Source organism: Lissotriton vulgaris, chromosome 12, assembly GCF_964263255.1.
Source record: "Lissotriton vulgaris chromosome 12, aLisVul1.2, whole genome shotgun sequence".
In the NCBI taxonomy this organism is placed as follows: Eukaryota; Metazoa; Chordata; class Amphibia; order Caudata; family Salamandridae; genus Lissotriton; species Lissotriton vulgaris.
The window spans coordinates 446,590,255-446,615,206 of NC_141700.1; the positions used below are offsets into that span (position 1 = coordinate 446,590,255).

At 30.0% G+C, this 24,952-nt stretch overlaps 33 non-coding genes across 33 annotated transcripts; all 33 read right to left on the reverse strand.

The window, feature by feature from the left end:
• Positions 1 to 396: 396 nt before the first annotated feature.
• On the reverse strand, positions 397 to 470 carry TRNAT-AGU (transfer RNA threonine (anticodon AGU)). Its single transcript has one exon. It is a non-coding gene; the product is annotated as a tRNA-Thr (tRNA).
• A 435-nt stretch (positions 471 to 905) lies between these two features.
• TRNAT-CGU (transfer RNA threonine (anticodon CGU)) lies at positions 906 to 978 on the reverse strand. The gene has a single exon. It is a non-coding gene; the product is annotated as a tRNA-Thr (tRNA).
• A 948-nt stretch (positions 979 to 1,926) lies between these two features.
• Positions 1,927 to 1,999, reverse strand: TRNAT-UGU (transfer RNA threonine (anticodon UGU)). Its single transcript has one exon. It is a non-coding gene; the product is annotated as a tRNA-Thr (tRNA).
• Positions 2,000 to 2,435: 436 nt separating this feature from the next.
• On the reverse strand, positions 2,436 to 2,509 carry TRNAT-AGU (transfer RNA threonine (anticodon AGU)). The gene has a single exon. It is a non-coding gene; the product is annotated as a tRNA-Thr (tRNA).
• Positions 2,510 to 2,945: 436 nt separating this feature from the next.
• On the reverse strand, positions 2,946 to 3,018 carry TRNAT-CGU (transfer RNA threonine (anticodon CGU)). Its single transcript has one exon. It is a non-coding gene; the product is annotated as a tRNA-Thr (tRNA).
• Positions 3,019 to 3,966: 948 nt separating this feature from the next.
• On the reverse strand, positions 3,967 to 4,039 carry TRNAT-UGU (transfer RNA threonine (anticodon UGU)). Its single transcript has one exon. It is a non-coding gene; the product is annotated as a tRNA-Thr (tRNA).
• A 1,456-nt stretch (positions 4,040 to 5,495) lies between these two features.
• On the reverse strand, positions 5,496 to 5,569 carry TRNAT-AGU (transfer RNA threonine (anticodon AGU)). Its single transcript has one exon. It is a non-coding gene; the product is annotated as a tRNA-Thr (tRNA).
• Positions 5,570 to 6,515: 946 nt separating this feature from the next.
• TRNAT-CGU (transfer RNA threonine (anticodon CGU)) lies at positions 6,516 to 6,588 on the reverse strand. Its single transcript has one exon. It is a non-coding gene; the product is annotated as a tRNA-Thr (tRNA).
• Positions 6,589 to 7,530: 942 nt separating this feature from the next.
• TRNAM-CAU (transfer RNA methionine (anticodon CAU)) lies at positions 7,531 to 7,603 on the reverse strand. Its single transcript has one exon. It is a non-coding gene; the product is annotated as a tRNA-Met (tRNA).
• Positions 7,604 to 8,041: 438 nt separating this feature from the next.
• On the reverse strand, positions 8,042 to 8,115 carry TRNAT-AGU (transfer RNA threonine (anticodon AGU)). Its single transcript has one exon. It is a non-coding gene; the product is annotated as a tRNA-Thr (tRNA).
• Positions 8,116 to 8,550: 435 nt separating this feature from the next.
• On the reverse strand, positions 8,551 to 8,623 carry TRNAT-AGU (transfer RNA threonine (anticodon AGU)). Its single transcript has one exon. It is a non-coding gene; the product is annotated as a tRNA-Thr (tRNA).
• A 437-nt stretch (positions 8,624 to 9,060) lies between these two features.
• On the reverse strand, positions 9,061 to 9,134 carry TRNAT-AGU (transfer RNA threonine (anticodon AGU)). Its single transcript has one exon. It is a non-coding gene; the product is annotated as a tRNA-Thr (tRNA).
• A 435-nt stretch (positions 9,135 to 9,569) lies between these two features.
• TRNAT-CGU (transfer RNA threonine (anticodon CGU)) lies at positions 9,570 to 9,642 on the reverse strand. The gene has a single exon. It is a non-coding gene; the product is annotated as a tRNA-Thr (tRNA).
• Positions 9,643 to 10,590: 948 nt separating this feature from the next.
• TRNAT-UGU (transfer RNA threonine (anticodon UGU)) lies at positions 10,591 to 10,663 on the reverse strand. Its single transcript has one exon. It is a non-coding gene; the product is annotated as a tRNA-Thr (tRNA).
• A 1,456-nt stretch (positions 10,664 to 12,119) lies between these two features.
• Positions 12,120 to 12,193, reverse strand: TRNAT-AGU (transfer RNA threonine (anticodon AGU)). The gene has a single exon. It is a non-coding gene; the product is annotated as a tRNA-Thr (tRNA).
• A 946-nt stretch (positions 12,194 to 13,139) lies between these two features.
• TRNAT-CGU (transfer RNA threonine (anticodon CGU)) lies at positions 13,140 to 13,212 on the reverse strand. Its single transcript has one exon. It is a non-coding gene; the product is annotated as a tRNA-Thr (tRNA).
• A 942-nt stretch (positions 13,213 to 14,154) lies between these two features.
• On the reverse strand, positions 14,155 to 14,227 carry TRNAM-CAU (transfer RNA methionine (anticodon CAU)). The gene has a single exon. It is a non-coding gene; the product is annotated as a tRNA-Met (tRNA).
• Positions 14,228 to 14,665: 438 nt separating this feature from the next.
• Positions 14,666 to 14,739, reverse strand: TRNAT-AGU (transfer RNA threonine (anticodon AGU)). Its single transcript has one exon. It is a non-coding gene; the product is annotated as a tRNA-Thr (tRNA).
• A 435-nt stretch (positions 14,740 to 15,174) lies between these two features.
• TRNAT-AGU (transfer RNA threonine (anticodon AGU)) lies at positions 15,175 to 15,247 on the reverse strand. The gene has a single exon. It is a non-coding gene; the product is annotated as a tRNA-Thr (tRNA).
• Positions 15,248 to 15,684: 437 nt separating this feature from the next.
• On the reverse strand, positions 15,685 to 15,758 carry TRNAT-AGU (transfer RNA threonine (anticodon AGU)). The gene has a single exon. It is a non-coding gene; the product is annotated as a tRNA-Thr (tRNA).
• Positions 15,759 to 16,193: 435 nt separating this feature from the next.
• TRNAT-CGU (transfer RNA threonine (anticodon CGU)) lies at positions 16,194 to 16,266 on the reverse strand. The gene has a single exon. It is a non-coding gene; the product is annotated as a tRNA-Thr (tRNA).
• A 438-nt stretch (positions 16,267 to 16,704) lies between these two features.
• Positions 16,705 to 16,778, reverse strand: TRNAT-AGU (transfer RNA threonine (anticodon AGU)). Its single transcript has one exon. It is a non-coding gene; the product is annotated as a tRNA-Thr (tRNA).
• Positions 16,779 to 17,724: 946 nt separating this feature from the next.
• TRNAT-AGU (transfer RNA threonine (anticodon AGU)) lies at positions 17,725 to 17,798 on the reverse strand. The gene has a single exon. It is a non-coding gene; the product is annotated as a tRNA-Thr (tRNA).
• Positions 17,799 to 18,233: 435 nt separating this feature from the next.
• TRNAT-CGU (transfer RNA threonine (anticodon CGU)) lies at positions 18,234 to 18,306 on the reverse strand. Its single transcript has one exon. It is a non-coding gene; the product is annotated as a tRNA-Thr (tRNA).
• A 433-nt stretch (positions 18,307 to 18,739) lies between these two features.
• On the reverse strand, positions 18,740 to 18,813 carry TRNAT-AGU (transfer RNA threonine (anticodon AGU)). The gene has a single exon. It is a non-coding gene; the product is annotated as a tRNA-Thr (tRNA).
• A 435-nt stretch (positions 18,814 to 19,248) lies between these two features.
• On the reverse strand, positions 19,249 to 19,321 carry TRNAM-CAU (transfer RNA methionine (anticodon CAU)). Its single transcript has one exon. It is a non-coding gene; the product is annotated as a tRNA-Met (tRNA).
• Positions 19,322 to 19,759: 438 nt separating this feature from the next.
• On the reverse strand, positions 19,760 to 19,833 carry TRNAT-AGU (transfer RNA threonine (anticodon AGU)). Its single transcript has one exon. It is a non-coding gene; the product is annotated as a tRNA-Thr (tRNA).
• A 435-nt stretch (positions 19,834 to 20,268) lies between these two features.
• Positions 20,269 to 20,341, reverse strand: TRNAT-AGU (transfer RNA threonine (anticodon AGU)). Its single transcript has one exon. It is a non-coding gene; the product is annotated as a tRNA-Thr (tRNA).
• A 946-nt stretch (positions 20,342 to 21,287) lies between these two features.
• Positions 21,288 to 21,360, reverse strand: TRNAT-CGU (transfer RNA threonine (anticodon CGU)). The gene has a single exon. It is a non-coding gene; the product is annotated as a tRNA-Thr (tRNA).
• Positions 21,361 to 21,797: 437 nt separating this feature from the next.
• TRNAT-AGU (transfer RNA threonine (anticodon AGU)) lies at positions 21,798 to 21,871 on the reverse strand. Its single transcript has one exon. It is a non-coding gene; the product is annotated as a tRNA-Thr (tRNA).
• Positions 21,872 to 22,305: 434 nt separating this feature from the next.
• On the reverse strand, positions 22,306 to 22,378 carry TRNAT-CGU (transfer RNA threonine (anticodon CGU)). Its single transcript has one exon. It is a non-coding gene; the product is annotated as a tRNA-Thr (tRNA).
• A 1,964-nt stretch (positions 22,379 to 24,342) lies between these two features.
• On the reverse strand, positions 24,343 to 24,415 carry TRNAT-CGU (transfer RNA threonine (anticodon CGU)). The gene has a single exon. It is a non-coding gene; the product is annotated as a tRNA-Thr (tRNA).
• A 437-nt stretch (positions 24,416 to 24,852) lies between these two features.
• TRNAT-AGU (transfer RNA threonine (anticodon AGU)) lies at positions 24,853 to 24,926 on the reverse strand. The gene has a single exon. It is a non-coding gene; the product is annotated as a tRNA-Thr (tRNA).
• Between the last annotated feature and the right edge of the window lie 26 nt (positions 24,927 to 24,952).

Genomic DNA, 24,952 nt, shown 5'->3' on the forward strand with positions numbered 1-24,952 from the left:
GATGAAAATGTGTTTTCTGCTATAAATTCTTCTTTATATGTATTGTAATCTTAAACACGAAAAGATACTCAATCACTACGCAAGGATTAATATGTTTTAATAAACAGGTACTCTTATAAAACTCAATTTCATTTCTTGAATTCTTTACAATTTTATTCATGAAGGTATTAATATTGCTCAAATCTAGGTAGAAATTTCATCTACGTCTTTCTCATAGATATGTAGTTTTTTTCATTTTGCAATAACAGTATTAATTCCATAATCTTGAAAATACTTGGGTTTTTATAAGGTTTAAGATGATCTTTTTAACAGTAAGATGAATCAGACTTTTATATTTTAATTGTATCGGAATAAGACCTAATGAAAATGATTTGTTATATAACAATGAGAAAAGCAAGGCGCTGCTGGGAGTTGAACTCAGGATCTCCTGTTTACTAGACAGGCGCTTTAACCAGCTAAGCCACAGCACCCACTTGATTCTAAATTTTGAAACACTTTTCTTTATGGTGTTCCAGAGAATATTGCTTTTGAACTTTCATATTCTTTTCTAAGTCCACACACTTCTCCACTCAAACACTTAAGATGAATGAAGACTCTTCACTTATTCAAAAACACCTCTCTAATTTGAATTTTACCCTATTCATATCATTTTAAAATATACCTTGCTGAAGAATGGATTAGTTGAATTCAAAAATAGAGTGATCATTCACCTCTATCTTGTTCTTTGTCATTTTCTTTTCCCTATTTCAGTCAATGCATTCCTACAAAAATCTTCACAATACCAAGCATTTTATTTAATTTTTAAGTTAACTTATTCTAAAGTTCATAGAACCAGATGTTTATTCTTAAACTGTATTCAACACTTGTTTGATGAAAATTATTCGGAAAGCATGGAGAAAACAATTAGGTGCTGCTGAGATTTGAACTCAGGATTTCCTGTTTACGAGACAGGAGCTTTAACCACTAAGCCACAGCACCAACGGTAATATTAAAAAAATGCATAAATCATTTATTGTTGATGATGAAAATGTGTTTTCTGCTATAAATTCTTCTTTATATGTATTGTAGTCTTAAACACGAAAAGATACTCAATCACTACGCAAGGATTAATATGTTTTAATAAACAGGTATTCTTATAAAACTCAATTTCATTTCTTGAATTCTTTTACAATTTTATTCATGAAGGTATTAATATTGCTCAAATCTAGGTAGAAATTTCATCTACGTCTTTCTCATAGATATGTAGTTTTTTTCATTTTGCAATAACAGTATTCATTCTATAATCTTGAAAATACTTGGGTTTTTATAAGGTTTAAGATGATCTTTTTAACAGTAAGATGAATCAGACTTTTATATTTTAATTGTATCGGAATAAGACCTAATGAAAATGATTTGTTATATAACAATGAGAAAAACAAGGCGCTGCTGGGAGTTGAACTCAGGATCTCCTGTTTACTAGACAGGCGCTTCAACCAGCTAAGCCACAGCACCCACTTGATTCTTAATTTTGAAACACTTTTCTTTATGGTGTTCAAGGGAATATTGCTTTTTCACTTTCATATTCTTTTCTAAGTTCACACACTTCTCTACTCAAACACTTAAGATGAATGAAGACTCTTCACTTATTCAAAAGCACCTCTCTAATTTGAAGTTTACCCTATTCATATCAATTTAAAATATACCTTGCTAAAGAATGGATTAGTTGAATTCAACGATAGAGTGATCATTCACCTCTATCTTGTTCTTTGTCATTTTCTTTTCCCTATTTCAGTCAATGCATTCCTACAAAAATCTTCACAATACCAAGCATTTTATTTAATTTTTAAGATAACTTATTCTAAAGTTCATAGAACCAGATGTTTATTCTTAAATTGTATTCAACACTTGTTTGATGAAAATTATTCAGAAAGCATGGAGAAAACAGTTAGGTGCTGCTGAGAATTGAACTCAGGATTTCCTGGTTACAAGACAGGCGCTTTAACCACTAAGCCACAGCACCAACGTTAATAGTAAAAAATGCATAAATAATTTATTGTTGATGATGAAAATGTGTTTTCTGCTATAAATTCTTCTTTATATGTATTGTAATCTTAAACACGAAAAGATACTCAATCACTACACAAGGATTAATATGTTTTAATAAACAGGTACTCTTATAAAACCCAATTTCATTTCTTGAATTCTTTAGAATTTTATTCATGAAGGTATTAATATTGCTCAAATCTAGGTAGAAATTTAATCTACGTCTTTCTCATAGATATGTATTTTTTTCATTTTGCAATAACAGTATTCATTCTATAATCTTGAAAATATTTGGGTTTTTATAAGGTTTAAGATGATCTTTTCAACAGTAAGATGAATCAGACTTTTATATTTTAATTGTATCGGAATAAGGCCTAATGAAAATGATTTGTTATATAAAAATGAGAAAAGCAAGGCACTGCTGAGAGTTGAACTCAGGATCTCCTGTTTACTAGACAGGCGCTTTAACCAGCTAAGCCACAGCACCCACTTGATTCTAAATTTTGAAACACTTTTCTTTATGGTGTTCAAGAGAATATTGCTTTTGAACTTTCATATTCTTTTCTAAGTCCACACACTTCTCCACTCAAACACTTAAGATGAATGAAGACTCTTCACTTATTCAAAAACACCTCTCTAATTTGAATTTTACCCTATTCATATCATTTTAAAATATACCTTGCTGAAGAATGGATTAGTTGAATTCAAAAATAGAGTGATCATTCACCTCTATCTTGTTCTTTGTAATTTTTTTTTTCCCTATTTCAGTCAATGCATTCCTACAAAAATCTTCACAATACCAAGCATTTTATTTAATTTTTAAGTTAACTTATTCTAAAGTTCATAGAACCAGATGTTTATTCTTAAACTGTATTCAACACTTGTTTGATGAAAATTATTCGGAAAGCATGGAGAAAACAATTAGGTGCTGCTGAGATTTGAACTCAGGATTTCCTGTTTACGAGACAGGAGCTTTAACCACTAAGCCACAGCACCAACGGTAATATTAAAAAAATGCATAAATCATTTATTGTTGATGATGAAAATGTGTTTTCTGCTATAAATTCTTCTTTATATGTATTGTAGTCTTAAACACGAAAAGATACTCAATCACTACGCAAGGATTAATATGTTTTAATAAACAGGTACTCTTATAAAACTCAATTTCATTTCTTGAATTCTTTTACAATTTTATTCATGAAGGTATTAATATTGCTCAAATCTAGGTAGAAATTTCATCTACGTCTTTCTCATAGATATGTAGTTTTTTTCATTTTGCAATAACAGTATTCATTCTATAATCTTGAAAATACTTGGGTTTTTATAAGGTTTAAGATGATCTTTTTAACAGTAAGATGAATCAGACTTTTATATTTTAATTGTATCGGAATAAGACCTAATGAAAATGATTTGTTATATAACAATGAGAAAAGCAAGGCGCTGCTGGGAGTTGAACTCAGGATCTCCTGTTTACTAGACAGGCGCTTCAACCAGCTAAGCCACAGCACCCACTTGATTCTTAATTTTGAAACACTTTTCTTTATGGTGTTCAAGGGAATATTGCTTTTTCACTTTCATATTCTTTTCTAAGTTCACACACTTCTCTACTCAAACACTTAAGATGAATGAAGACTCTTCACTTATTCAAAAACACCTCTCTAATTTGAAGTTTACCCTATTCATATCAATTTAAAATATACCTTGCTAAAGAATGGATTAGTTGAATTCAACGATAGAGTGATCATTCACCTCTATCTTGTTCTTTGTCATTTTCTTTTCCCTATTTCAGTCAATGCATTCCTACAAAAATCTTCACAATACCAAGCATTTTATTTAATTTTTAAGATAACTTATTCTAAAGTTCATAGAACCAGATGTTTATTCTTAAATTGTATTCAACACTTGTTTGATGAAAATTATTCAGAAAGCATGGAGAAAACAGTTAGGTGCTGCTGAGAATTGAACTCAGGATTTCCTGGTTACAAGACAGGCGCTTTAACCACTAAGCCACAGCACCAACGTTAATAGTAAAAAATGCATAAATAATTTATTGTTGATGATGAAAATGTGTTTTCTGCTATAAATTCTTCTTTATATGTATTGTAATCTTAAACACGAAAAGATACTCAATCACTACACAAGGATTAATATGTTTTAATAAACAGGTACTCTTATAAAACCCAATTTCATTTCTTGAATTCTTTAGAATTTTATTCATGAAGGTATTAATATTGCTCAAATCTAGGTAGAAATTTCATCTACGTCTTTCTCATAGATATGTATTTTTTTTTCATTTTGCAATAACAGTATTCATTCTATAATCTTGAAAATACTTGGGTTTTTATAAGGTTTAAGAAGATCTTTTCAACAGTAAGATGAATCAGACTTTTATATTTTAATTGTATCGGAATAAGACCTAATGAAAATGATTTGTTATATAACAATGATAAAAGCAAGGCGCTGCTGAGAGTTGAACTCAGGATCTCCTGTTTACTAGACAGGCGCTTCAACCAGCTAAGCCACAGCACCCACTTGATTCTTAGTTTTGAAACACTTTTCTTTATGGTGTTCAAGAGCATATTGCTTTTTCACTTTCATATTCTTTTCTAAGTTCACACACTTCTCTACTCAAACACTTAAGATGAATGAAGACTCTTCATTTATTCAAAAACACCTCTCTAATTTGAAGTTTACCCTATTCATATCATTTTAAACTATACCTTGCTGAAGAATGGATTAGTTGAATTCAACAATAGAGTGATCATTCACCTCTATCTTGTTCTTTGTCATTTTCTTTTCCCTATTTCAGTCAATGCATTCCTACAAAAATCTTCACAATACCAATCATTTTATTTAATTTTTAAGATAACTTATTCTAAAGTTCATAGAACCAGATGTTTATTCTTAAATTGTATTCAACATGTGTTTGATGAAAATTATTCGGAAAGCATGGAGAAAACAGTTAGGTGCTGCTGAGATTTGAACTCAGGATTTCCTGTTTACGAGACTGGCGTTTTAACCACTAAGCCACAGCACCAACGTTAATAGTAAAAAATGCATAAATAATTTATTGTTGATGGTGAAAATGTGTTTTCTGCTATAAATTCTTCTTTATATGTATTGTAATCTTAAACACGAAAAGATACTCAATCACTACACAAGGATTAATATGTTTTAATAAACAGGTACTCTTATAAAACCCAATTTCATTTCTTGAATTCTTTACAATTTTTTTCATGAAGGTATTAATATTGCTCAAATCTAGGTAGAAATTTCATCTACTTCTTTCTCATAGATATGTATTTTTTTCATGTTGCAATAACTGTATTCATTCTATAATCTTGAAAATTCTTGGCTTTTTATAAGGTTTAAGATGATCTGTTCAACAGTAAGATGAATCAGACTTTTATATTTTAATTGTATCGGAATAAGACCTAATGAAAATGATTTGTTAAATAAAAATGAGAAAAGCAAGGCACTGCTGAGAGTTGAACTCAGGATCTCCTGTTTACTAGACAGGCGCTTTAACCAGCTAAGCCACAGCACCCACTTGATTCTTAATTTTGAAACACTTTTCTTTATGGTGTTCAAGAGAATATTGCTTTTTCACTTTCATATTCTTTTCTAAGTCCACACACTTCTCCACTCAAACACTTAAGATGAATGAAGACTCTTCACTTATTCAAAAACACCTCTCTAATTTGAATTTTACCCTATTCATATCATTTTAAAATATACCTTGCTGAAGAATGGATTAGTTGAATTCAACGATAGAGTGATCATTCACCTCTATCTTGTTCTTTGTCATTTTCTTTTCCCTATTTCAGTCAATGCATTCCTACAAAAATCTTCACAATACCAAGCATTTTATTTAATTTTTAAGATAACTTATTCTAAAGTTCATAGAACCAGATGTTTATTCTTAAATTGTATTCAACACTTGTTTGATGAAAATTATTTGGAAAGCATGGAGAAAAAAATTAGGTGCTGCTGAGATTTGAATTCAGGATTTCCTGTTTACGAGACAGGAGCTTTAACCACTAAGCCACAGCACCAACGGTAATATTAAAAAAATGCATAAATCATTTATTGTTGATGATGAAAATGTGTTTTCTGCTATAAATTCTTCTTTATATGTATTGTAATCTTAAACACGAAAAGATACTCAATCACTACGCAAGGATTAATATGTTTTCATAAACAGCTACTCTTATAAAACTCAATTTCATTTCTTGAATTCTTTACAATTTTTTTCATGAAGGTATTAATATTGCTCAAATCTAGGTAGAAATTTCATCTACGTCTTTCTCATAGATATGTATTTTTTTTCATTTTGCAATAACAGTATTCATTCTATAATCTTGAAAATACTTGGGTTTTTATAAGGTTTAAGATGATCTTTTTAACAGTAAGATGAATCAGACTTTTATATTTTAATTGTATCGGAATAAGACCTAATGAAAATGATTTGTTATATAACAATGAGAAAAGCAAGGCGCTGCTGGGAGTTGAACTCAGGATCTCCTGTTTACGAGACAGGCGCTTTAACCACTAAGCCACAGCACCAACGTTAATAGTAAAAAATGCATAATTTATTGTTGATGATGAAAATGTGTTTTCTGCTATAAATTCTTCTTTATATGTATTGTAATCTTAAACACGAAAAGATACTCAATCACTACGCAAGGATTAATATGTTTTAATAAACAGGTACTCTTATAAAACCCAATTTCATTTCTTGAATTCTTTACAATTTTTTTTCATGAAGGTATTAATATTGCTCAAATCTAGGTAAAAATTTCATCTACGTCTTCCTCATAGATATGTATTTTTTTCATTTTGCAATAACAGTATTCATTCTATAATCTTGAAAATACTTGGGTTTTTATAAGGTTTAAGATGATCTTTTCAACAGTAAGATGAATCAGACTTTTATATTTTAATTGTATCGGAATAAGACCTAATGAAAATGATTTGTTATATAAAAATGAGAAAAGCAAGGCACTGCTGAGAGTTGAACTCAGGATCTCCTGTTTACTAGACCGGCGCTTTAACCAGCTAAGCCACAGCACCCACTTGATTCTTAATTTTGAAACACTTTTCTTTATGGTGTTCAAGAGAATATTGCTTTTTCACTTTCATATTCTTTTCTAAGTCCACACACTTCTCCACTCAAACACTTAAGATGAATGAAGACTCTTCACTTATTCAAAAACACCTCTCTAATTTGAATTTTACCCTATTCATATCATTTTAAAATATACCTTGCTGAAGAATGGATTAGTTGAATTCAACAATAGAGTGATCATTCACCTCTATCTTGTTCTTTGTCATTTTCTTTTCCCTATTTCAGTCAATGCATTCCTACAAAAATCTTCACAATACCAAGCATTTTATTTAATTTTTAAGATAACTTATTCTAAAGATCATAGAACCAGATGTTTATTCTTAAATTGAATTCAACACTTGTTTGATGAAAATTATTTGGAAAGCATGGAGAAAACAATTAGGTGCTGCTGAGATTTGAACTCAGGATTTCCTGTTTATGAGACAGGAGCTTTAACCACTCAGCCACAGCACCAACGGTAATATTAAAAAAATGCATAAATCATTTATTGTTGATGATGAAAATGTGTTTTCTGCTATAAATTCTTCTTTATATGTATTGTAATCTTAAACACGAAAAGATACTCAATCACTACGCAAGGATTAATATGTTTTAATAAACAGGTACTCTTATAAAACTCAATTTCATTTCTTGAATTCTTTACAATTTTATTCATGAAGGTATTAATATTGCTCAAATCTAGGTAGAAATTTCATCTACGTCTTTCTCATAGATATGTAGTTTTTTTCATTTAGCAATAACAGTATTCATTCTATAATCTTGAAAATACTTGGGTTTTTATAAGGTTTAAGATGATCTTTTTAACAGTAAGATGAATCAGACTTTTATATTTCAATTGTATCGGAATAAGACCTAATGAAAATGATTTGTTATATAACAATGAGAAAAGCAAGGCGCTGCTGGGAGTTGAACTCAGGACCTCCTGTTTACTAGACAGGCGCTTTAACCAGCTAAGCCACAGCACCCACTTGATTCTTAATTTTGAAACACTTTTCTTTATGGTGTTCAAGAGAATATTGCTTTTTCCCTTTCATATTCTTTTCTAAGTTCACACACTTCTCCACTCAAACACTTAAGATGAATGAAGACTCTTCACTTATTCAAAAACACCTCTCTAATTTGAAGTTTACCCTATTCATATAATTTTAAAATATACCTTGCTAAAGAATGGATTAGTTGAATTCAACGATAGAGTGATCATTCACCTCTATCTTGTTCTTTGTCATTTTCTTTTCCCTATTTCAGTCAATGCATTCCTACAAAAATCTTCACAATACCAAGCATTTTATTTAATTTTTAAGATAACGTATTCTAAAGTTCATAGAACCAGATGTTTATTCTTAAATTGTATTCAACACTTGTTTGGTGAAAATTATTCGGAAAGCATGGAGAAAACAGTTAGGGGCTGCTGAGAATTGAACTCAGGATTTCCTGTTTACTAGACAGGCGCTTTAACCACTAAGCCACAGCACCAACGTTAATAGTAAAAAATGCATAAATAATTTATTGTTGATGATGAAAATGTGTTTTCTGCTATAAATTCTTCTTTATATGTATTGTAATCTTAAACACGAAAAGATACTCAATCACTACGCAAGGATTAATATGTTTTAATAAACAGGTACTCTTATAAAACCCAATTTGATTTCTTGAATTCTTTACAATTTTTTTTCATGAAGGTATTAATATTGCTCAAATCTAGGTAAAAATTTCATCTACGTCTTCCTCATAGATATGTATTTTTTTCATTTTGCAATAACAGTATTCATTCTATAATCTTGAAAATACTTGGGTTTTTATAAGGTTTAAGATGATCTTTTCAACAGTAAGATGAATCAGACTTTTATATTTTAATTGTATCGGAATAAGACCTAATGAAAATGATTTGTTATATAAAAATGAGACAAGCAAGGCACTGCTGAGAGTTGAACTCAGGATCTCCTGTTTACTAGACAGGCGCTTTAACCAGCTAAGCCACAGCACCCACTTGATTCTTAATTTTGAAACACTTTTCTTTATGGTGTTCAAGAGAATATTGCTTTTTCACTTTCATATTCTTTTCTAAGTCCACACACTTCTCCACTCAAACACTTAAGATGAATGAAGACTCTTCACTTATTCAAAAACACCTCTCTAATTTGAATTTTACCCTATTCATATCATTTTAAAATATACCTTGCTGAAGAATGGATTAGTTGAATTCAAAAATAGAGTGATCATTCACCTCTATCTTGTTCTTTGTCATTTTCTTTTCCCTATTTCAGTCAATGCATTCCTAAAAAAATCTTCACAATACCAAGCATTTTATTTAATTTTTAAGATAACTTATTCTAAAGTTCATAGAACCAGATGTTTATTCTTAAATTGAATTCAACACTTGTTTGATGAAAATTATTCGGAAAGCATGGAGAAAACAATTAGGTGCTGCTGAGATTTAAACTCAGGATTTCCTGTTTACGAGACAGGAGCTTTAACCACTAAGCCACAGCACCAACGGTAATATTAAAAAAATGCATAAATCATTTATTGTTGATGATGAAAATGTGTTTTCTGCTATAAATTCTTCTTTATATGTATTGTAGTCTTAAACACGAAAAGATACTCAATCACTAGGCAAGGATTAATATGTTTTAATAAACAGGTATTCTTATAAAACTCAATTTCATTTCTTGAATTCTTTTACAATTTTATTCATGAAGGTATTAATATTGCTCAAATCTAGGTAGAAATTTCATCTACGTCTTTCTCATAGATATGTAGTTTTTTTTATTTTGCAATAACAGTATTCATTCTATAATCTTGAAAATACTTGGGTTTTTATAAGGTTTAAGATGATCTTTTTAACAGTAAGATGAATCAGACTTTTATATTTTAATTGTATCGGAATAAGACCTAATGAAAATGATTTGTTATATAACAATGAGAAAAGCAAGGCGCTGCTGGGAGTTGAACTCAGGATCTCCTGTTTACTAGACAGGCGCTTCAACCAGCTAAGCCACAGCACCCACTTGATTCTTAATTTTGAAACACTTTTCTTTATGGTGTTCAAGGGAATATTGCTTTTTCACTTTCATATTCTTTTCTAAGTTCACACACTTCTCTACTCAAACACTTAAGATGAATGAAGACTCTTCACTTATTCAAAAACACCTCTCTAATTTGAAGTTTACCCTATTCATATCAATTTAAAATATACCTTGCTAAAGAATGGATTAGTTGAATTCAACGATAGAGTGATCATTCACCTCTATCTTGTTCTTTGTCATTTTCTTTTCCCTATTTCAGTCAATGCATTCCTACAAAAATCTTCACAATACCAAGCATTTTATTTAATTTTTAAGATAACTTATTCTAAAGTTCATAGAACCAGATGTTTATTCTTAAATTGTATTCAACACTTGTTTGATGAAAATTATTCAGAAAGCATGGAGAAAACAGTTAGGTGCTGCTGAGAATTGAACTCAGGATTTCCTGGTTACAAGACAGGCGCTTTAACCACTAAGCCACAGCACCAACGTTAATAGTAAAAAATGCATAAATAATTTATTGTTGATGATGAAAATGTGTTTTCTGCTATAAATTCTTCTTTATATGTATTGTAATCTTAAACACGAAAAGATACTCAATCACTACACAAGGATTAATATGTTTTAATAAACAGGTACTCTTATAAAACCCAATTTCATTTCTTGAATTCTTTAGAATTTTATTCATGAAGGTATTAATATTGCTCAAATCTAGGTAGAAATTTCATCTACGTCTTTCTCATAGATATGTATTTTTTTTTCATTTTGCAATAACAGTATTCATTCTATAATCTTGAAAATACTTGGGTTTTTATAAGGTTTAAGAAGATCTTTTCAACAGTAAGATGAATCAGACTTTTATATTTTAATTGTATCGGAATAAGACCTAATGAAAATGATTTGTTATATAACAATGATAAAAGCAAGGCGCTGCTGAGAGTTGAACTCAGGATCTCCTGTTTACTAGACAGGCGCTTCAACCAGCTAAGCCACAGCACCCACTTGATTCTTAGTTTTGAAACACTTTTCTTTATGGTGTTCAAGAGCATATTGCTTTTTCACTTTCATATTCTTTTCTAAGTTCACACACTTCTCTACTCAAACACTTAAGATGAATGAAGACTCTTCATTTATTCAAAAACACCTCTCTAATTTGAAGTTTACCCTATTCATATCATTTTAAACTATACCTCGCTGAAGAATGGATTAGTTGAATTCAACAATAGAGTGATCATTCACCTCTATCTTGTTCTTTGTCATTTTCTTTTCCCTATTTCAGTCAATGCATTCCTACAAAAATCTTCACAATACCAATCATTTTATTTAATTTTTAAGATAACTTATTCTAAAGTTCATAGAACCAGATGTTTATTCTTAAATTGTATTCAACATGTGTTTGATGAAAATTATTCGGAAAGCATGGAGAAAACAGTTAGGTGCTGCTGAGATTTGAACTCAGGATTTCCTGTTTACGAGACTGGCGTTTTAACCACTAAGCCACAGCACCAACGTTAATAGTAAAAAATGCATAAATAATTTATTGTTGATGGTGAAAATGTGTTTTCTGCTATAAATTCTTCTTTATATGTATTGTAATCTTAAACACGAAAAGATACTCTATCACTACACAAGGATTAATATGTTTTAATAAACAGGTACTCTTATAAAACCCAATTTCATTTCTTGAATTCTTTACAATTTTTTTCATGAAGGTATTAATATTGCTCAAATCTAGGTAGAAATTTCATCTACTTCTTTCTCATAGATATGTATTTTTTTCATGTTGCAATAACTGTATTCATTCTATAATCTTGAAAATTCTTGGCTTTTTATAAGGTTTAAGATGATCTGTTCAACAGTAAGATGAATCAGACTTTTATATTTTAATTGTATCGGAATAAGACCTAATGAAAATGATTTGTTAAATAAAAATGAGAAAAGCAAGGCACTGCTGAGAGTTGAACTCAGGATCTCCTGTTTACTAGACAGGCGCTTTAACCAGCTAAGCCACAGCACCCACTTGATTCTTAATTTTGAAACACTTTTCTTTATGGTGTTCAAGAGAATATTGCTTTTTCACTTTCATATTCTTTTCTAAGTCCACACACTTCTCCACTCAAACACTTAAGATGAATGAAGACTCTTCACTTATTCAAAAACACCTCTCTAATTTGAATTTTACCCTATTCATATCATTTTAAAATATACCTTGCTGAAGAATGGATTAGTTGAATTCAACGATAGAGTGATCATTCACCTCTATCTTGTTCTTTGTCATTTTCTTTTCCCTATTTCAGTCAATGCATTCCTACAAAAATCTTCACAATACCAAGCATTTTATTTAATTTTTAAGATAACTTATTCTAAAGTTCATAGAACCAGATGTTTATTCTTAAATTGTATTCAACACTTGTTTGATGAAAATTATTTGGAAAGCATGGAGAAAAAAATTAGGTGCTGCTGAGATTTGAATTCAGGATTTCCTGTTTACGAGACAGGAGCTTTAACCACTAAGCCACAGCACCAACGGTAATATTAAAAAAATGCATAAATCATTTATTGTTGATGATGAAAATGTGTTTTCTGCTATAAATTCTTCTTTATATGTATTGTAATCTTAAACACGAAAAGATACTCAATCACTACGCAAGGATTAATATGTTTTCATAAACAGCTACTCTTATAAAACTCAATTTCATTTCTTGAATTCTTTACAATTTTTTTCATGAAGGTATTAATATTGCTCAAATCTAGGTAGAAATTTCATCTACGTCTTTCTCATAGATATGTATTTTTTTTCATTTTGCAATAACAGTATTCATTCTATAATCTTGAAAATACTTGGGTTTTTATAAGGTTTAAGATGATCTTTTTAACAGTAAGATGAATCAGACTTTTATATTTTAATTGTATCGGAATAAGACCTAATGAAAATGATTTGTTATATAACAATGAGAAAAGCAAGGCGCTGCTGGGAGTTGAACTCAGGATCTCCTGTTTACGAGACAGGCGCTTTAACCACTAAGCCACAGCACCAACGTTAATAGTAAAAAATGCATAATTTATTGTTGATGATGAAAATGTGTTTTCTGCTATAAATTCTTCTTTATATGTATTGTAATCTTAAACACGAAAAGATACTCAATCACTACGCAAGGATTAATATGTTTTAATAAACAGGTACTCTTATAAAACCCAATTTCATTTCTTGAATTCTTTACAATTTTTTTTCATGAAGGTATTAATATTGCTCAAATCTAGGTAAAAATTTCATCTACGTCTTCCTCATAGATATGTATTTTTTTCATTTTGCAATAACAGTATTCATTCTATAATCTTGAAAATACTTGGGTTTTTATAAGGTTTAAGATGATCTTTTCAACAGTAAGATGAATCAGACTTTTATATTTTAATTGTATCGGAATAAGACCTAATGAAAATGATTTGTTATATAAAAATGAGAAAAGCAAGGCACTGCTGAGAGTTGAACTCAGGATCTCCTGTTTACTAGACCGGCGCTTTAACCAGCTAAGCCACAGCACCCACTTGATTCTTAATTTTGAAACACTTTTCTTTATGGTGTTCAAGAGAATATTGCTTTTTCACTTTCATATTCTTTTCTAAGTCCACACACTTCTCCACTCAAACACTTAAGATGAATGAAGACTCTTCACTTATTCAAAAACACCTCTCTAATTTGAATTTTACCCTATTCATATCATTTTAAAATATACCTTGCTGAAGAATGGATTAGTTGAATTCAACAATAGAGTGATCATTCACCTCTATCTTGTTCTTTGTCATTTTCTTTTCCCTATTTCAGTCAATGCATTCCTACAAAAATCTTCACAATACCAAGCATTTTATTTAATTTTTAAGATAACTTATTCTAAAGATCATAGAACCAGATGTTTATTCTTAAATTGAATTCAACACTTGTTTGATGAAAATTATTTGGAAAGCATGGAGAAAACAATTAGGTGCTGCTGAGATTTGAACTCAGGATTTCCTGTTTATGAGACAGGAGCTTTAACCACTCAGCCACAGCACCAACGGTAATATTAAAAAAATGCATAAATCATTTATTGTTGATGATGAAAATGTGTTTTCTGCTATAAATTCTTCTTTATATGTATTGTAATCTTAAACACGAAAAGATACTCAATCACTACGCAAGGATTAATATGTTTTAATAAACAGGTACTCTTATAAAACTCAATTTCATTTCTTGAATTCTTTACAATTTTATTCATGAAGGTATTAATATTGCTCAAATCTAGGTAGAAATTTCATCTACGTCTTTCTCATAGATATGTAGTTTTTTTCATTTAGCAATAACAGTATTCATTCTATAATCTTGAAAATACTTGGGTTTTTATAAGGTTTAAGATGATCTTTTTAACAGTAAGATGAATCAGACTTTTATATTTCAATTGTATCGGAATAAGACCTAATGAAAATGATTTGTTATATAACAATGAGAAAAGCAAGGCGCTGCTGGGAGTTGAACTCAGGACCTCCTGTTTACTAGACAGGCGCTTTAACCAGCTAAGCCACAGCACCCACTTGATTCTTAATTTTGAAACACTTTTCTTTATGGTGTTCAAGAGAATATTGCTTTTTCCCTTTCATATTCTTTTCTAAGTTCACACACTTCTCCACTCAAACACTTAAGATGAATGAAGACTCTTCACTTATTCAAAAACACCTCTCTAATTTGAAGTTTACCCTATTCATATAATTTTAAAATATACCTTGCTAAAGAATGGATTAGTTGAATTCAACGATAGAGTGATCATTCACCTCTATCTTGTTCTTTGTCATTTTCTTTTCCCTATTTCAGTCAATGCATTCCTACAAAAATCTTCACAATACCAAGCATTTTATTTAATTTTTAAGATAACTTATTCTAAAGTTCATAGAACCAGATGTTTATTCTTAAATTGTATTCAACACTTGTTTGGTGAAAATTATTCGGAAAGCATGGAGAAAACAGTTAGGGGCTGCTGAGAATTGAACTCAGGATTTCCTGTTTACTAGACAGGCGCTTTAACCACTAAGCCACAGCACCAACGTTAATAGTAAAAAATGCATAAATAATTTATTGTTGATGATGAAAATGTGTTTTCTGCTATAAATTCTTCTTTATATGTATTGTAATCTTAAACACGAAAAGATACTCAATCACTACGCAAGGATTAATATGTTTTAATAAACAGGTACTCTTATAAAACCCAATTTGATTTCTTGAATTCTTTACAATTTTTTTTCATGAAGGTATTAATATTGCTCAAATCTAGGTAAAAATTTCATCTACGTCTTCCTCATAGATATGTATTTTTTTCATTTTGCAATAACAGTATTCATTCTATAATCTTGAAAATACTTGGGTTTTTATAAGGTTTAAGATGATCTTTTCAACAGTAAGATGAATCAGACTTTTATATTTTAATTGTATCGGAATAAGACCTAATGAAAATGATTTGTTATATAAAAATGAGAAAAGCAAGGCACTGCTGAGAGTTGAACTCAGGATCTCCTGTTTACTAGACAGGCGCTTTAACCAGCTAAGCCACAGCACCCACTTGATTCTTAATTGTGAAACACTTTTCTTTATGGTGTTCAAGAGAATATTGCTTTTTCACTTTCATATTCTTTTCTAAGTCCACACACTTCTCCACTCAAACACTTAAGATGAATGAAGACTCTTCACTTATTCAAAAACACCTCTCTAATTTGAATTTTACCCTATTCATATCATTTTAAAATATACCTTGCTGAAGAATGGATTAGTTGAATTCAAAAATAGAGTGATCATTCACCTCTATCTTGTTCTTTGTCATTTTCTTTTCCCTATTTCAGTCAATGCATTCCTAAAAAAATCTTCACAATACCAAGCATTTTATTTAATTTTTAAGATAACTTATTCTAAAGTTCATAGAACCAGATGTTTATTCTTAAATTGAATTCAACACTTGTTTGATGAAAATTATTTGGAAAGCATGGAGAAAACAATTAGGTGCTGCTGAGATTTGAACTCAGGATTTCCTGTTTACGAGACAGGAGCTTTAACCACTCAGCCACAGCACCAACGGCAATATTAAAAAAAATGCATAAATCATTTATTGTTGATGATGAAAATGGGTTTTCTGCTATAAATTCTTCTTTATATGTATTGTAATCTTAAACACGAAAAGATACTCAATCACTACACAAGGATTAATATGTTTTAATAAACAGGTACTCTTATAAAACCCAATTTCATTTCTTGAATTCTTTACAATTTTTTTCATGAAGGTATTAATATTGCTCAAATCTAGGTAGAAATTTCATCTACTTCTTTCTCATAGATATGTATTTTTTTCATGTTGCAATAACTGTATTCATTCTATAATCTTGAAAATTCTTGGCTTTTTATAAGGTTTAAGATGATCTGTTCAACAGTAAGATGAATCAGACTTTTATATTTTAATTGTATCGGAATAAGACCTAATGAAAATGATTTGTTAAATAAAAATGAGAAAAGCAAGGCACTGCTGAGAGTTGAACTCAGGATCTCCTGTTTACTAGACAGGCGCTTTAACCAGCTAAGCCACAGCACCCACTTGATTCTTAATTTTGAAACACTTTTCTTTATGGTGTTCAAGAGAATATTGCTTTTTCACTTTCATATTCTTTTCTAAGTCCACACACTTCTCCACTCAAACACTTAAGATGAATGAAGACTCTTCACTTATTCAAAAACACCTCTCTAATTTGAATGTTACCCTATTCATATCATTTTAAAATATACCTTGCTGAAGAATGGATTAGTTGAATTCAACGATAGAGTGATCATTCACCTCTATCTTGTTCTTTGTCATTTTCTTTTCCCTATTTCAGTCAATGCATTCCTACAAAAATCTTCACAATACCAAGCATTTTATTTAATTTTTAAGATAACTTATTCTAAAGTTCATAGAACCAGATGTTTATTCTTAAATTGTATTCAACACTTGTTTGATGAAAATTATTTGGAAAGCATGGAGAAAACAATTAGGTGCTGCTGAGATTTGAATTCAGGATTTCCTGTTTACGAGACAGGAGCTTTAACCACTAAGCCACAGCACCAACGGTAATATTAAAAAAATGCATAAATCATTTATTGTTGATGATGAAAATGTGTTTTCTGCTATAAATTCTTCTTTATATGTATTGTAATCTTAAACACGAAAAGATACTCAATCACTACGCAAGGATTAATATGTTTTCATAAACAGCTACTCTTATAAAACTCAATTTCATTTCTTGAATTCTTTACAATTTTTTTCATGAAGGTATTAATATTGCTCAAATCTAGGTAGAAATTTCATCTACGTCTTTCTCATAGATATGTATTTTTTTTCATTTTGCAATAACAGTATTCATTCTATAATCTTGAAAATACTTGGGTTTTTATAAGGTTTAAGATGATCTTTTTAACAGTAAGATGAATCAGACTTTTATATTTTAATTGTATCGGAATAAGACCTAATGAAAATGATTTGTTATATAACAATGAGAAAAGCAAGGCGCTGCTGGGAGTTGAACTCAGGATCTCCTGTTTACTAGACAGGCGCTTTAACCAGCTAAGCCACAGCACCCACTTGATTCTTAATTTTGAAACACTTTTCTTTATGGGGTTCAAGAGAATATTGCTTTTTCCCTTTCATATTCTTTTCTAAGTTCACACACTTCTCCACTCAAACACTTAAGATGAATGAAGAATCTTCACTTATTCAAAAACACCTCTCTAATTTGAAGTTTACCCTATTCATATAATTTTAAAATATACCTTGCTAAAGAATGGATTAGTTGAATTCAACGATAGAGTGATCATTCGCCTCTATCTTGTTCTTTGTCATTTTCTTTTCCCTATTTCAGTCAATGCATTCCTACAAAAATCTTCACAATACCAAGCATTTTATTTAATTTTTAAGATAACTTATTCTAAAGTTCATAGAACCAGATGTTTATTTCTAAATTGTATTCAACACTTGTTTGATGAAAATTATTCGGAAAGCATGGAGAAAACAGTTAGGTGCTGCTGAGAATTGATCTCAGGATTTCCTGTTTACGAGACAGGCGCTTTAACCACTAAGCCACAGCACCAACGTTAATAGTAAAAAATGCATAATTTATTGTTGATGATGAAAATGTGTTTTCTGCTATAAATTCTTCTTTATATGTATTGTAATCTTAAACACGAAAAGATACTCAATCACTACGCAAGGATTAATATGTTTTAATAAACAGGTACTCTTATAAAACCCAATTTCATTTCTTGAATTCTTTACAATTTTTTTTCATGAAGGTATTAATATTGCTCAAATCTAGGTAAAAATTTCATCTACGTCTTCCTCATAGATATGTATTTTTTTCATTTTGCAATAACAGTATTCATTCTATAATCTTGAAAATACTTGGGTTTTTATAAGGTTTAAGATGATCTTTTCAACAGTAAGATGAATCAGACTTTTATATTTTAATTGTATCGGAATAAGACCTAATGAAAATGATTTGTTATATAAAAATGAGAAAAGCAAGGCACTGCTGAGAGTTGAACTCAGGATCTCCTGTTTACTAGACAGGCGCTTTAACCAGCTAAGCCACAGCACCCACTTGATTCTTAATTTTGAAACACTTTTCTTTATGGTGTTCAAGAGAATATTGCTTTTTCACTTTCATATTCTTTTCTAAGTCCACACACTTCTCCACTCAAACACTTAAGATGAATGAAGACTCTTCACTTATTCAAAAACACCTCTCTAATTTGAATTTTACCCTATTCATATCATTTTAAAATATACCTTGCTGAAGAATGGATTAGTTGAATTCAACAATAGAGTGATCATTCACCTCTATCTTGTTCTTTGTCATTTTCTTTTCCCTATTTCAGTCAATGCATTCCTACAAAAATCTTCACAATACCAAGCATTTTATTTAATTTTTAAGATAACTTATTCTAAAGATCATAGAACCAGATGTTTATTCTTAAATTGAATTCAACACTTGTTTGATGAAAATTATTTGGAAAGCATGGAGAAAACAATTAGGTGCTGCTGAGATTTGAACTCAGGATTTCCTGTTTATGAGACAGGAGCTTTAACCACTCAGCCACAGCACCAACGGTAATATTAAAAAAATGCATAAATCATTTATTGTTGATGATGAAAATGTGTTTTCTGCTATAAATTCTTCTTTATATGTATTGTAATCTTAAACACGAAAAGATACTCAATCACTACGCAAGGATTAATATGTTTTAATAAACAGGTACTCTTATAAAACTCAATTTCATTTCTTGAATTCTATACAATTTTGTTCATGAAGGTATTAATATTGCTCAAATCTAGGTAGAAATTTCATCTACGTCTTTCTCATAGATATGTAGTTTTTTTCATTTAGCAATAACAGTATTCATTCTATAATCTTGAAAATACTTGGGTTTTTATAAGGTTTAAGATGATCTTTTTAACAGTAAGATGAATCAGACTTTTATATTTCAATTGTATCGGAATAAGACCTAATGAAAATGATTTGTTATATAACAATGAGAAAAGCAAGGCGCTGCTGGGAGTTGAACTCAGGACCTCCTGTTTACTAGACAGGCGCTTTAACCAGCTAAGCCACAGCACCCACTTGATTCTTAATTTTGAAACACTTTTCTTTATGGTGTTCAAGAGAATATTGCTTTTTCCCTTTCATATTCTTTTCTAAGTTCACACACTTCTCCACTCAAACACTTAAGATGAATGAAGACTCTTCACTTATTCAAAAACACCTCTCTAATTTGAAGTTTACCCTATTCATATAATTTTAAAATATACCTTGCTAAAGAATGGATTAGTTGAATTCAACGATAGAGTGATCATTCACCTCTATCTTGTTCTTTGTCATTTTCTTTTCCCTATTTCAGTCAATGCATTCCTACAAAAATCTTCACAATACCAAGCATTTTATTTAATTTTTAAGATAACGTATTCTAAAGTTCATAGAACCAGATGTTTATTCTTAAATTGTATTCAACACTTGTTTGGTGAAAATTATTCGGAAAGCATGGAGAAAACAGTTAGGTGCTGCTGAGAATTGAACTCAGGATTTCCTGTTTACTAGACAGGCGCTTTAACCACTAAGCCACAGCACCAACGTTAATAGTAAAAAATGCATAAATAATTTATTGTTGATGATGAAAATGTGTTTTCTGCTATAAATTCTTCTTTATATGTATTGTAATCTTAAACACGAAAAGATACTCAATCACTACGCAAGGATTAATATGTTTTAATAAACAGGTACTCTTATAAAACCCAATTTCATTTCTTGAATTCTTTACAATTTTTTTTCATGAAGGTATTAATATTGCTCAAATCTAGGTAAAAATTTCATCTACGTCTTCCTCATAGATATGTATTTTTTTCATTTTGCAATAACAGTATTCATTCTATAATCTTGAAAATACTTGGGTTTTTATAAGGTTTAAGATGATCTTTTCAACAGTAAGATGAATCAGACTTTTATATTTTAATTGTATCGGAATAAGACCTAATGAAAATGATTTGTTATATAAAAATGAGAAAAGCAAGGCACTGCTGAGAGTTGAACTCCGGATCTCCTGTTTACTAGACAGGCGCTTTAACCAGCTAAGCCACAGCACCCACTTGATTCTTAATTTTGAAACACTTTTCTTTATGGTGTTCAAGAGAATATTGCTTTTTCACTTTCATATTCTTTTCTAAGTCCACACACTTCTCCACTCAAACACTTAAGATGAATGAAGACTCTTCACTTATTCAAAAACACCTCTCTAATTTGAATTTTACCCTATTCATATCATTTTAAAATATACCTTGCTGAAGAATGGATTAGTTGAATTCAAAAATAGAGTGATCATTCACCTCTATCTTGTTCTTTGTCATTTTCTTTTCCCTATTTCAGTCAATGCATTCCTAAAAAAATCTTCACAATACCAAGCATTTTATTTAATTTTTAAGATAACTTATTCTAAAGTTCATAGAACCAGATGTTTATTCTTAAATTGAATTCAACACTTGTTTGATGAAAATTATTTGGAAAGCATGGAGAAAACAATTAGGTGCTGCTGAGATTTGAACTCAGGATTTCCTGTTTACGAGACAGGAGCTTTAACCACTCAGCCACAGCACCAACGGTAATATTAAAAAAATGCATAAATCATTTATTGTTGATGATGAAAATGGGTTTTCTGCTATAAATTCTTCTTTATATGTATTGTAATCCTAAACACGAAAAGATACTCAATCACTACGCAAGGATTAATATGTTTTAATAAACAGGTACTCTTATAAAACTCAATTTCATTTCTTGAATTCTTTACAATTTTATTCATGAAGGTATTAATATTGCTCAAATCTAGGTAGAAATTTCATCTACGTCTTTCTCATAGATATGTAGTTTTTTTATTTAGCAATAACAGTATTCATTCTATAATCTTGAAAATACTTGGGTTTTTATAAGGTTTAAGATGATCTTTTTAACAGTAAGATGAATCAGACTTTTATATTTTAATTGTATCGGAATAAGACCTAATGAAAATGATTTGTTACATAACAATGAGAAAAGCAAGGCGCTGCTGAGAGTTGAACTCAGGATCTCCTGTTTACTAGACAGGCGCTTTAACCAGCTAAGCCACAGCACCCACTTGATTTTTAATTTTGAAACACTTTTCTTTATGGTGTTCAAGAGAATATTGCTTTTTCACTTTCATATTCTTTTCTAAGTCCACACACTTCTCCACTCAAACACTTAAGATGAATGAAGACTCTTCACTTATTCAAAAACACCTCTCTAATTTGAATTTTACCCTATTCATATCATTTTAAAATATACCTTGCTGAAGAATGGATTAGTTGAATTCAAAAATAGAGTGATCATTCACCTCTATCTTGTTCTTTGTCATTTTCTTTTCCCTATTTCAGTCAATGCATTCCTACAAAAATCTTCACAATACAAGCATTTTATTTAATTTTTAAGATAACTTATTCTAAAGTTCATAGAACCAGATGTTTATTCTTAAATTGTATTCAACACTTGTTTGATGAAAATTATTTGGAAAGCATGGAGAAAACAATTAGGTGCTGCTGAGATTTGAACTCAGGATTTCCTGTTTACGAGACAGGAGCTTTAACCACTAAGCCACAGCACCAACGGTAATATTAAAAAAATGCATAAATCATTTATTGTTGATGATGAAAATGTGTTTTCTGCTATAAATTCTTCTTTATATGTATTGTAATCTTAAACACGAAAAGATACTCAATCACTACGCAAGGATTAATATGTTTTAATAAACAGGTACTCTTATAAAACTCAATTTCATTTCTTGAATTCTTTACAATTTTATTCATGAATGTATTAATATTGCTCAAATCTAGGTAGAAATTTCATCTACGTCTTTCTCATAGATATGTAGTTTTTTTCATTTTGCAATAACAGTATTCATTCTATAATCTTGAAAATACTTGGGTTTTTATAAGGTTTAAGATGATCTTTTTAACAGTAAGATGAATCAGACTTTTATATTTCAATTGTATCGGAATAAGACCTAATGAAAATGATTTGTTATATAACAATGAGAAAAGGAAGGCGCTGCTGGGAGTTGAACTCAGGATCTCCTGTTTATTAGACAGGCGCTTTAACCAGCTAAGCCACAGCACCCACTTGATTCTTAATTTTGAAACACTTTTCTTTATGGTGTTCAAGAGAATATTGCTTTTTCCCTTTCATATTCTTTTCTAAGTTCACACACTTCTCCACTCAAACACTTAAGATGAATGAAGACTCTTCACTTATTCAAAAACACCTCTCTAATTTGAAGTTTACCCTATTCATATCATTTTAAAATATACCTTGCTAAAGAATGGATTAGTTGAATTCAACGATAGAGTGATCATTCAACTCTATCTTGTTCTTTGTCATTTTCTTTTCCCTATTTCAGTCAATGCATTCCTACAAAAATCTTCACAATACCAAGCATTTTATTTAATTTTTAAGATAACTTATTCTAAAGTTCATAGAACCAGATGTTTATTCTTAAATTGTATTCAACACTTGTTTGATGAAAATTAGTCGGAAACATGGAGAAAACAGTTAGGTGCTACTGAGATTTAAACTCAGGATTTCCTGTTTACGAGAAATGCGCTTTAACCACTAAGCCACAGCACCAACGTTAATAGTAAAAAATGCATAAATAATTTATTGTTGATGATGAAAATGTGTTTTCTGCTATAAATTCTTCTTTATATGTATTGTAATCTTAAACACGAAAAGATACTCAATCACTACGCAAGGATTAATATGTTTTAATAAACAGGTACTCTTATAAAACCCAATTTCATTTCTTGAATTCTTTACAATTTTTTTCATGAAGGTATTAATATTGCTCAAATCTAGGTAGAAATGTCATCTACGTATTTCTCATAGATATGTAGTTTTTTTCATTTTGCAATAACAGTATTCATTCTATAATCTTGAAAATACTTGGGTTTTTATAAGGTTTAAGATGATCTTTTTAACAGTAAGATGAATCAGACTTTTATATTTTATTTGTATCGGAATAAGACCTAATGAAAATGATTTGTTATATAACAATGAGAAAAGCAAGGAGCTGCTGAGAGTTGAACTCAGGATCTCCTGTTTACTAGACAGGCGCTTCAACCAGCTAAGCCACAGCACCCGCTTGATTCTTAATTTTGAAACACTTTTCTTTATGGTGTTCAAGGGAATATTGCTTTTTCACTTTCATATTCTTTTCTAAGTTCACACACTTCTCTACTCAAACACTTAAGATGAATGAAGACTCTTCATTTATTCAAAAACACCTCTCTAATTTGAAGTTTACCCTATTCATATCATTTTAAACTATACCTTGCTAAAGAATGGATTAGTTGAATTCAACGATAGAGTGATCATTCACCTCTATCTTGTTCTTTGTCATTTTCTTTTCCCTATTTCAGTCAATGCATTCCTACAAAAATCTTCACAATACCAAGCATTTTATTTAATTTTTAAGATAACTTATTCTAAAGTTCATAGAACCAGATGTTTATTCCTAAATTGTATTCAACACTTGTTTGATGAAAATATTCGGAAAGCATGGAGAAAACAGTTAGGTGCTGCTGAGAATTGATCTCAGGATTTCCTGTTTACGAGACAGGCGCTTTAACCACTAAGCCACAGCACCAACGTTAATAGTAAAAAATGCATAAATAATTTATTGTTGATGATGAAAATGTGTTTTCTGCTATAAATTCTTCTTTATATGTATTGTATTCTTAAACACGAAAAGATACTCAATCACTACGCAAGGATTAATATGTTTTAATAAACAGGTACTCTTATAAAACCCAATTTCATTTCTTGAATTCTTTACAATTTTTTTTCATGAAGGTATTAATATTGCTCAAATCTAGGTAAAAATTTCATCTACGTCTTCCTCATAGATATGTATTTTTTTCATTTTGCAATAACAGTATTCATTCTATAATCTTGAAAATACTTGGGTTTTTATAAGGTTTAAGATGATCTTTTCAACAGTAAGATGAATCAGACTTTTATATTTTAATTGTATCGGAATAAGACCTAATGAAAATGATTTGTTATATAAAAATGAGAAAAGCAAGGCACTGCTGAGAGTTGAACTCAGGATCTCCTGTTTACTAGACAGGCGCTTTAACCAGCTAAGCCACAGCACCCACTTGATTCTTAATTTTGAAACACT